Here is a 9,840-nt window from a genome sequence, read left to right on the forward strand (position 1 = left end):
CCCGGCAGCAGAAGGCTTGGCCCTTCAAGATCTGTTCTCCTCCATAACACACATGTCCTTCGGGGAGCCACTCCGAGGCAGTGGTGGTGGGTGTCACCACTGGAGTCACACAGCCCTGAGTTCAGATCCCACGTCTGCCACTTGCAAACTGAGAGCATTCAGCGATTTGACCTTGCTGATCCTGTTTGCGTAAGATGGGGACAGTGTAGTGACAGTCCATCCTCTAGGGTTTTGTGTGAGAGCAAAGTGGTAAGTGTGTGTTATTGCAATTATTCCTAGAAGAGACACTAAGTCGTTGCTGTTTTATTTGCTATCTGCAGAAAACACTGTCAGAGCTGCAGCTTGCTTCATCCACTGGAGAGAGACCCCATCGCCGTTTCATAGGTCTCGGTCCGATTCCAGTTTTAGGGATGCCGCTGACTCACAGCACAAAAGGAAGTGTCCAGGCCCAGGCCAGAGGTATGTTGTCATTAAGGACACTATGTGGGGATACTGGGAGATGAGGGACCAAGCAGCTTTGGCTCTTGTTGCTTGGGCTCCCTGTTTATAGCTTATAACTGGCCCCCAATTTCCCCAACTCCCAGCCCTTGGCATGGAGAATGGCATGGGGTAAGTGCTTGAGAAATTTTTTTGACTTGAATAAGAAATATCTGAAGTAGGACCAACCATGGAGTTTTAAGAAACGAAATTAGGATGGTGGTTATATCTGGGGCTCCTAGTTTCTACCTTTTGAACAAAGATCTTGAACATTGTTCTCTCCATGTCCCCTGGGTTTCGCTTCTGACGGCCCTCGCAGTGACGTAAAACCCTTTCCTGGAGGAGAGAAAACCTGCGATGCAGCCAGCTAATTATGGGGGGTGGTTGGTGGAACGGAAAGCAGTGAGGTTCTGCGGTCAGACAGATGTGTGTTCCAGTGCAGTGCCCACTGCTTACTAGCTGTGTGACCTTGAGCAGGTCCCTTACCTTCACTGAACTGGGTATTACGGAGCTTGTGGACCTGTGTCCCACTCCTAGGCAAGAGGAGATGGAATCATCTGCTTTTAAAAGTGCCATCCTTTCCTCACTCCTTCTTGGGATACCAGTGCACACTCTTCAGTGAGCTTAGGCTATGGTAGCAAATCCAGAAGCTATAAAAGAACCATTAGTGAATGAAACTGCCCAGGCATGTGACAGTAGGGACAGGGGTGGGGGCGAGTGTGGAGAATGTGCGAGCCCCTGTCTTGTCCAAAGTTGGCAGCAGCTTCTTAGCTTTAGCCTACATTTATTATGCTAGGATGTAGTCCAGAAGTTGACAGATTTTCCAATTTTTCAAAAAAAGTGTCAGGCCTAGATTTTTAAACAAAATCTCCAGATTTTTAAACAGTTGGCATGTTTGTCAGCTGGCTACGGAGAGCTGCCAGATTCCTGCTTAAAGGCTTTCAAAATGGGCAGGAAGCCAGCTAATAAATCTGCTTACCTGGATGTGTTTCTGCAGAAATTTAGAGAAAGCTGGCAAATGATAAGGGCCTTCAAGACATTGATGTCATTAAGGTCCCTGAAAATGGCTATAAGAAAATAAAATAAAATAAAATAAAATAAAAAATAAAAAATAAAATAAAATATAAAATAAAATAAAATAAATAAAATAAAATAAAAAAATAGGCAGGAGATGGTAGCAGGGAACACAGGAAGCCACCCCACAAACGACTCCCAGCAAATGTGTGCAACACTGTTCGTGGACACCAGGGGGCACTAATTCACCTGGCATCACTTCTCCCATTTACTCCCCATTGTCAGTAGAACACAATTTTCCTTCTTGACTTTGTCTGCATTCCGTTGTGTTAAATGCACAAAATATGGCCCGTGAAGTAATATTGAAAAGTTGTCTTTCTCCCTCTTAAGTTTCTGTATTGGGTGGAAATTGCCTCCCAGTGGCCCACGGAGGATTTTTCTAAAAGCTAACCTTGGCCCTTGACAAAGAACCAAAGGAAGTGGCTGCATGGGAAATGTGTTCATTATGCAAAACAAAACAAAACAAAACAAAACAAAACAAAACAAAACAAAAAAACCTTTATGCATCTTTAAGAAACATTCAAGCACTTTTGCTGGCAGAGGCAGATTAGATTGCTGAGAGAACCACAGCCTCCCCGACCGGGGGCTGTGTTGTATTAGGACAGGAACGACTCCCCCTTATTTAAAAGAAGACATACCCTGCTGGCTGTCTCTCCCTTCGCTCCCAGGTCCCTCTCATTTCCCAGCCTGCTTGGATATTTCTTTTTCCTTCTTCTAACTCAAAGATGCTGCAGGAAGAGAACGCAGCAGCCCTGCTCCCTGACGACTAAAACTCCTTACCAGGCACACCCAGTGGGACCGGGTTCAGCTTCTGAGGCACCGTCAAGAGACAGAGTTTTGGGGACCCTGTGTGGGTGTCCCTGGGCTGATGGCTCATGCTCTGGACTCAGGATGTACCATGCCATACTGTGTTGAACTGATTTTCATCAACCCATTAAGATCTCAGACATGGAAATAACTGTTGTTTCCAGAGCGAGTCATTTGCAGATGTGATTATTTCTTACTTTCAAAAAAAACTAAACATGACTGCTTTTTTTCTTGTTAAATAACTAACTACTTTATTTCTTAAAAGCAAGTCAGATCAGTATAGATATACTGGAAGGCACAAATAACAAGAAGAAAAATGCCCATGCACAGTGGATATTTTTCCATGCATATTTATCTTTAAATTATGAAATATTTCAGACAGGCAGAGGGCATAACCAGTACAGTAGATACCTGTGTGCCTGCCCCCCGGTTTAAAAATACCCTATCATATTACCAGTGCACCGAAGCTCCAGAGCAGCCCCTTCCCCCTATTACATGCACGTCCCTCCCTCCAGAGGTGACCCCCAGCTTGAACTTGATGCTTATTATATCTATGCATGATCTTTTGATTTCACCAACATGTATATATTCCTAAATAATATATAGCAATGTTCTGCATGTTTTCATGTGTTTTATATACTCTCTGTATTTTACTGCATTTGTGGGGAGGCTCAGCATTATATTCTAGAAATTTATATTCATGTTAATACGCTTAGTTCTGCTTCATTAATTTTACACTGCTGTGTAGTATTCCATTTAGAATTTATTGCCCATTTACCTACTGATGGGCATTGGACCATTCCCAGTCCTTCCCTATTACGAACAGCACTGCAGTAAAATTCTTGTCTGATTCCTTGGCACGCATGTGAAAGTTTCTGTAGGGCAGAGTTCCTCAAAGACTCACCTGGGAGCTCTTAAAAAAAACACCCATACTTGGACTGACTCCAGACCAATAAAGTCCTCCAACCTCTCTTATCATCCTGTATCTTGGCTGTAAGTGGAAATAATTGTACTTGCTATGTTATCTCATTATTGGTAGTGGCAACTACCATTTCTTAAACACTTACTGTGTACAAAGTAATTTATATGTATTAGTTTAATGGATTTTTGTAACCATGCCAGGAAGTAGGTATCATTAAACCCACCTTTTTGGAAGGTGAAAATGAGATTCAGACAAGTTAGGTAATTAGCTTGAGGTCACACAGCAAGCAAGTGGCAGAGCCAGGGTTCAAAACCAGTCTTCTTGTTTCAAAACTTACGTTTTTAACCACTGTGAGACCCTACAGTTTCAGGGCTAACAGGTTACACTTACATTTGTCAGTTTCACAGGTGGGGACACTGAGGTGGACAGAGGGCAAGGACAGAGTCAGGACACAAACCCAAGTCTCTAAACTCCCTACCCATCAATATATCACTTTCTTATGTAAAGGTGCTTTGGGGAAGAGAGTGAGAAGCAGGGAGAGAATAGCCTTAATAAAGCCATCTTTCTTCTCAAGACATTTGGGTTATTCTACGGGCACCTGGCTCCCCTCTGTTTCCATGCGGTGTAATGAATAACCCCCCCCCCCCCAATTTAGCAGCTTAACCCAATAATAAACATTGATTGTTTTACACAGTTTGTGTGTATCAAGAACTCGGGAGCAGCTCAGCCAGATAGTCTGACTCCAGGTCTGTCTTGAGGTTGCATCACACTGTTGGCTGGGGCTGCCGTCATCTGAAGGCTGGAGGGTCCATTTCCAAGATGGCTCACTCTAGTGGCTGGCAAGCTGGTGTCGGCTGGTGGCCATGGACTTCCGTTCCTCTCCATGTGGGTGGCTCCATAGGGCTGCTTGAGTGTCCTTACAACATGGCGGCTGGCGTCCCAGAGCCTAATGTCTTGTATGACCCAGCTTTGGAAGTCACACATTGCTGAACTCTTAGTCACAACACAGGCCAGCCTTGGGACAGACCAACCTGGAGACAAAGGTCACTGGGAGCCATCTTGGAGGCTGCCTACCCTACACCCCCTGCGCCTGGTGCTCCTCAGCACAGCAGTTCTGCCCAACAGCCTGACGGCATGGACTTCAGGCCCCTTTGGCCTCATGTGGCTGAGTTGTCAGGGCCTGGAGGCAGGGAGTGTCTGCAGGTGTGAGACTTACCTGTGAGAACCGTGGGCTGTTTAATGAAAGCTTTCAGGCTGTGTTATTCTCATTGGTCCGAGACGCTGCGTTCTTCTCCCAAAAAATATGGTCACATCGACATGGAGACTGGCTCAGGTGCTCCCGATGCCCTTTTATATCACAGCCTCTAAAAGATGTGACTAATACCCCCTTCTCTTCCCCCGTGGTGCTAGTGGCCTAGGGTAGCCCCTTGGTGGCATGGAGTGCGGACCTAGAGGAGCCTGTGTCTGTACCCTCCCGCTTCTCAGACTTCCTTGCTCGGACTGCAGGCTGCCCCCTCGTGCGCGTCCATCAGCGTGGCAGCCAGGGCTTGGGGGCTGCCGTGCAGCGCGGCTGCGGTTCACCCTGGGTCCAGATGGCGGTCCCTTTGGATGTACCCCAAAAGCGCTCAGTGGAGCTTTGTGTTGCCATAGTAACGTGGAGACAAGGAAATTAACATGAGTACTTGGCTAGCCAAGAAAGCCAAGCTTTTAATAAGCATTCCCCTCTTTCAAATAGATAAGAATTCCCGGGAGGGCTTTAGATGGACATCAAAGGGTCTTTTTTCAGGTGCAGAGAAATTTTCTTTAAAAAAATTATTGTAAAATCAGGACCGCCCTAATCAGAGAGATGCTGGTGGCTTTGGAGAGCTTAGAGGAACTGGAGAACTAAGTTCAGAGCCAAGGCAACTTTTTATGTTCGTTAATATCAGTTTTCTCGAGATACAATTTGCGTAGCACACAATTCATTCATTTAAAGTGTGCAATTCAATGGTTTTTAGTACCTTTACAGAATTGTGAAACCTTCACCACAGTCGATTTTAGAAGATCTTCATCACCCCAAAGAGAAACCCTGTACCCTTTCGCTGTCAGTTCCTGCATCTCCACCTCCGTCCCTGGCAATCTGTTTTCTGTCTGTATAGATTTCTCTGTTCTGGACGTTTCCTATAAATGCAATCAGACAATAGGTGGTCTTTTGTGACTGGCTTCTTTCACCATTTTTATTCTTTGCCTCCCTAATGTTCTCCGAGGTTTCTCTGACAACAGCGGTGTCTCCAGTCTCTCTGGGAACAACTCATTGGCTGGGGGTGCAACTGTCACATGAGCCCGCGGTCTTGAGGTGGATGGAAGAGGGCAGGTTCCTTCAAGGCCAATGACCCCGGCCCTCCCTCTTCCATCTCGAGCTGTCCCAGATGCTCTGGGGCCGTGGTGGGGAAAGTGGCCCGTCCGGGGCACGGCTGGACAGGTGGCATGCCAGCATGAGCTGACACGCCGCCCGCCACTCCCTTTGTCGGAGGCTGGGGCTGGAGAATGATGATCACAACCAGTAAGCGCCTGCCAGGTGCCAGGCTCCGGACCGGGAGCAACACACGGGTGAAGACGATCGCATTGTGACAGATCTTTTTCTTTTCTTTTTCCTTTCTTTTAAAATTATACTTTATTGATTATGCTATTACAGTTGACCTGATGTTTTCCCCTTTGCCCTGCTCCACCCAGCACCCCCCCACTCCCTCAGAGAATCCTCCACCATTGTTCATGTCTGTGGGTCATGCATGTAAGTTCTTTGGCTGCTCTGTTTCCTATACAGTACTTTACAGCCCTATGGCTATTCTGTAACTACCTATTTGTACTTCTTAATCCCCTCCCCCCTCCCATCTGGCAATCTTCTCTTAACTACCTTCTTTTCTCTTGCTTTTAAGAGTCTCTCTTTATCTTTATAACCTTTGGCCTTTTAATGCTGATGTGTCTTAGAGGGGGCTTCTTTGCATCCATCTTGTTTGGGACTCTATTTCCTGGACTTGTATGTCTATTTCCTTCACCGAATTAGGGAATTTTCTTTCACTATTTTTTCAGATAGATTTCCAGTTTCTTACTCTTTCTCTTCTCCTTCTGGCACCCCTATGATGTGAATGTGGGAACACTTGAAGTTGTCCCGGAGATTGTTTATACTATTCTCATGTTTTTGATTCTTTTTTTCTTCTTGTTCTGCTTGCTTGTTTTTTGCTTTCTTATGTTCCAAATCATTGATTTGATTTTCAGCTTCATCCATTCTACTGTTGTTTCCCTGTAAATTGTTCTTTATTTCAATTAGTGAACCCTTCATTTCAGACTGGATGTTTTTTATGCTGCTGAGGTCCTCACTAAGTTCCTTGAGCATCCTTATAACCAGTGTTTTGAACTCTGCATCGATAGATTGCTTATCTTCATTTTGTTTAGTTCTTTTACTGCAGTTTTGATCTGTTCTTTCATTTGGGCCATGTTTCTTTGTCTCCTTGTTTTGGCAGCCTCCCTGTGTTTATTTCTGTGTATTAGGTAGGGCTTCTTTGACTCTATATCTTGGTAGTGTGGCCTAATGTAGTAGATGTCCTGTAGGGTCCAGTGGCACAGCCTCCCCTATCACCTAAGCGGGGTACTCGAGGTGCATCCTTTGTGTGGGCTGAGTATACTCTCCTGTAGTTGAGCCTTGGTTGCTGTCGGCAGATTAATGGGAGGGATTTACCCAGACCATTCAGCTACAAGGATTGGTTGTGACCACTGACCACCAACCTCTGCCTTCTGTCTCCGCAGCTGTGCAGGAGCAGGGTGGTGGTGCTACAACATCGTCTGTAGCTGTCCACTGGGTGCGCTGGCCCTGGGGTTTCCTGGGTGGTGCAGGCCAGGGCCAGCCCCCACCTGTTTTGCCCTGGGCACCCTGCCTGAGCTGTAAAGCTATCTGACATGGCTGCTACTCACACTGGGCTTGGAGATCCTCAGGTGAAGCCAAGCTGTGAATATAGGTTGGCTGCTGCTAGGGCTCACTGAAACCAGCTGTTGCTTATTTGATAGGATTTAGGAGCCAAGATCTGCCACTTTTATGGAGAAGCAGCTTGGGTGGGCCTGTAAGTTGGGTAGGGTAGAGCCTCTGTGGATCTTCAAGGTGGGTCATACAGTGTTAGCCAGGTTGATGGAGTCTCAGATATGGCACCAGCCTACAGGCTCTGTGAGGGGAGGACTCAGCAAAGGGACAATGGCCTCTGCTCGCCCAGATGCCAGACACTCCAGTCTCTCCCTGTACACCACTGGTGTCCTTCAAGCTGCCACCCTGGTGCTGGAGCTCAGAGGAAGCGAGCCTGAGTAGGTGAGTCCGTGTGTGGGTCCCCAAGAGTTGCTGCTTAGGGCTCTAGCAGCCTCCTCCACCAACTCAATCCCCGTTGGTTTTTTCAGCTAGAAGTTGTGGGGGCTTATCTTCCTAGCTCTGGAACCCTGGGCTGGAGGGCCTGGTGTGGGTCGGGGACTTCTCAGTCCAGAGATATCCCTTCCGAATTTTTATCCATGTGGGTGTGGGGCCGGCCCATTCCGCATCCGCGTCCCTCCTACCAGGCTGGATGGATTGGTTTCTTCAATTCCGTAGCAGCCAGACTTCCATTCAACTTGATTTCTGACATTCCTGAGTGATGGTTGTCCTATATGTTAGTTGTAATATTGATGTGTTTGTGTGAAGAGGCGAGCCATGTCTGCCTACGTCGCCATCTTGACTGGATGCCTCTTCCTTTTCTTTTTATGAGAGTCACTTTGAACTGCCTCTTTTACTTCATGGAGGCATTTCCCTGAGCCTATAATCTGGGACAGTTTTCTACAGTATTTTTCAGCCATAAACAATGTGTGTAGAAATAATCTCACTTTTCACCTTCTGCTAGTCTAGATAGTTTCCTTGTTTACCATTACTATTTTGTTGTGGTAAAATACACATAACAAAATTGAGCATCTTAGTAAGTTTGGGTGGGCAGTTCTGTGGTATTAAATATGATCACATCTCTGTCTGACCGTCACCACCGCGCAGCCCCATGGGTCTTTCTATTCCCCAAACAGAAGCTTCCTGCCCGTGAAGCAGGAACTCCCACCTGCCCTTCCCTGGTCTGGGAGACCCCCGCTTCCGCTTTGTGTCTTTGTGATTCGGACTATTCTACGTGCCTCCTGTAAGTGGAATCATTCAGTATGTGTCTCCTCGTGATGGGCTTATTTCCCTCAGCACGCTGTCCTCAGGGGCTGGCCTTGTGGTAGCATATGTCAGAGTTTCCTTCCCTTTTAAGGCGGAATGACGTTGCTAGCGCTCATTTGTAACATGTCCTTATGCAGGACTGAGAGGCCAACTTGATATCTTTTTTTTTTTTTTATTTAAAGTTTTAGATTTTCAAAGCTTGCGTGCCAGTAACAGACATGGTCACCAACCCGGCACTTGAGATGGGGCGCTGTTGGGGCTGGGGAATTAGCTGTGGGTTATGGACAGGGGAGGGGCCATTCTCCATAGTGGGAACCTGGTCGTTGTCACGGGTCCCCGGTCAGGCTGTTGTGAAGGGGAGTCCTGGCCCCCAAACTTATGGAAGGATATGAAACAGGCTGAATCCTCCTGAACCCGAACCCACAAACAAGGGGAAACTGCATAACCCCTTGGCAGGATTCTCCGAGAGTGGCTATCAGCCATGTGCACAGGGATTTTTGGTGGCCGGGAACCAAGTGTTAGAATGACATGGGCCACCTGATATATCACTTTGGCTCAGTCTTGTGGTTAAAACACTAGATCCGAAGCCTGACCAGGGTTCATATCTGAACTCCACCATGTCCCATCTATGCGATCTCAGGCAAACGACTTCACTTCCCTGAGCCTCAGTTTCCTGAGCTGTAAAATGAGACTAACAGTAATATATTTCCGGAACATATTTTCCTAGATCAACTTTTAAACATAACGCTTCACCCCAAGGCAACACTGTGGGTACCATGACAGGCGCAAAGGGTTTTGTCCTAATACATCTCGTGATTACATTTAGAAAGGATTTGTCCCACCAGACACTTAGTTTCCCACGGCCGGGGATGTTTGTGTGTTTTGTTTGCTGCTCTGTCCCCTCCCCCACCACCAAGTGCCTGGCCCATCCTGGATGTATTGTAAACGTTTGTTGAATGAATGAATAAATGAGTGAAGGAACAGATGACCTGAAATGATCCGCCACACTTTGGGAGACATCGAGCTAATTCACAGAAGGCGGTGGGCTGGCTCCTGGCCCGTGTGAAGCGTTTGATAAATGTTGGCTATTATTTTTAGCCCGGGCAGCCTGAGGAACGTGGGGTCCTCCAGCTGGAAGACCACCCTCCGCCCCATGCCCCCCACCAGCAGCTGCCCTCCTACCCCTTTGGTTCCAGTGAGCCAGAGACATCGTTCGGTTACTTCTGAGCACTTGGTCCAGATGGTTCGACTGATCTGAACCTTGACAGTTGGAGAGAAGCCATGGGGTCTAGACAGAGATGTTCATGGTACGTGGGGGCTCAGGGTATGCATGGCGCGATCGGTTCTAGCCATTACTTATTCTCAC

The 9,840-nt window shown here is 47.0% G+C and overlaps 1 pseudogene; it reads left to right on the plus strand.

Annotated features, from left to right (window-relative positions):
• Positions 1-1,432: 1,432 nt before the first annotated feature.
• On the plus strand, positions 1,433-1,552 carry LOC129087532 (uncharacterized; annotated as a pseudogene).
• Positions 1,553-9,840: the final 8,288 nt, after the last annotated feature.

The sequence above is a fragment of the Pteronotus mesoamericanus genome, unplaced genomic scaffold (genome assembly GCF_021234165.1).
Source record: "Pteronotus mesoamericanus isolate MK-2021 breed Mesoamerican mustached bat unplaced genomic scaffold, CSHL_Meso_final scaffold_507, whole genome shotgun sequence".
Taxonomy (NCBI): Eukaryota; Metazoa; Chordata; class Mammalia; order Chiroptera; family Mormoopidae; genus Pteronotus; species Pteronotus mesoamericanus.